Source organism: Penaeus monodon, chromosome 32 (genome assembly GCF_015228065.2).
Source record: "Penaeus monodon isolate SGIC_2016 chromosome 32, NSTDA_Pmon_1, whole genome shotgun sequence".
NCBI classification, from domain to species: domain Eukaryota; kingdom Metazoa; phylum Arthropoda; class Malacostraca; order Decapoda; family Penaeidae; genus Penaeus; species Penaeus monodon.
The window spans coordinates 6,508,056-6,509,256 of NC_051417.1; the positions used below are offsets into that span (position 1 = coordinate 6,508,056).

General features: G+C 33.4%; 1 protein-coding gene across 1 annotated transcript in view; it reads right to left on the minus strand.

Moving 5' to 3' along the window:
• LOC119593394 (CCR4-NOT transcription complex subunit 1-like) overlaps window positions 1–1,201 on the minus strand; it is a gene marked incomplete in the record, with an annotated part of 36,043 nt that overhangs the window by 33,749 nt on the left and 1,093 nt on the right.

The following is a 1,201-nucleotide window of genomic DNA, read 5'->3' on the forward strand; positions in this document are numbered from 1 at the left end:
CCAAGTTCAGTGTCAGCCACATGCCACAGTGAGGATATGCAGCTACCGGGAGCTCGCCCAAACATTTACTTTTCTTATTTTTGGTAATAACAGAAACCCAACTGTGTTAAAACAGCAAACTACCAATACAAACCTATCCCAAGGCCCAGCCATTGATCACTGATTAAAAGCATTCCTCATCAAATTTCCTTAAACTCTGTCTGTTTCCTTAAGTTTGAATTTTCCTTCAAGATCTTGCACAAACAATACTCAGAAGCACAAATCCAATATTATAATTTTCAAAATCAACATCAAACTGTAAGCTATGCAGCAACTATGCAGCTATACTATTCTTCCATACCACAGGCATGAAATCAATGTGGTATACTATCATTTGTAATAAGACTGCAAAAACAAATACATATTGCTATAATGCATACAAACCAATCATGTAGAGCAAAGGTAAGACCACAATTTCTCATTAAAGTCTGTAGGTTTATGCATCAAGCAGGTCATGGTCTTTGTGCTCTGTGCTCTGGTAGTCAATAAACTTTATGTCAACTAAGGTATTAGTTCAAGTTATAACCTGCTAAAAATATGAAGTAAAGATCTGCTAGAGCATGAATCACAGAGGCCATAATAAGGTTTGATGCAGCCCTACTGAATGTAATTACTAAGCAAAATCAAACACACTGGTTGTTATCACACACTAAAGCAATACCAAATCTGTGCTGAGGCTTAGATCAGAATAAAGGAACATAAATATTCACAAATAACTCTGCTTACACCAAACACAAATCTTTAACCAAGTGTAAAACCCATCAAATATCAGTCTTTTGAAAAATGTTCCTTTACTTTCAGAAAACCAATAAGGGACCAAACAGACTAGACTAACCTTAAAAATAAGGTCATGGTTCTAAACAAATACTCTTTCTTTTTCTTGGATTTATCAATGAGTTACAAATTATTCATTTTTTTCTTAGAATACTTGTGTTCTTATAGCAAAACCATGTATACAACATTAAAGTTACACCAGTGCATAGGCCTATCTAGCTATCCTAAAAAACTTGTATATTTTTAATGTTACTACTTCACAATTTGCATACACCCAACCAAATGAAGCTTTTTCTGTTACATTCTACTTATTACAACAATAATAAGTCAATATTATTATATGGAGATAAAACTTCAGATGTACAAGATATGAATTTGACAAAGTATC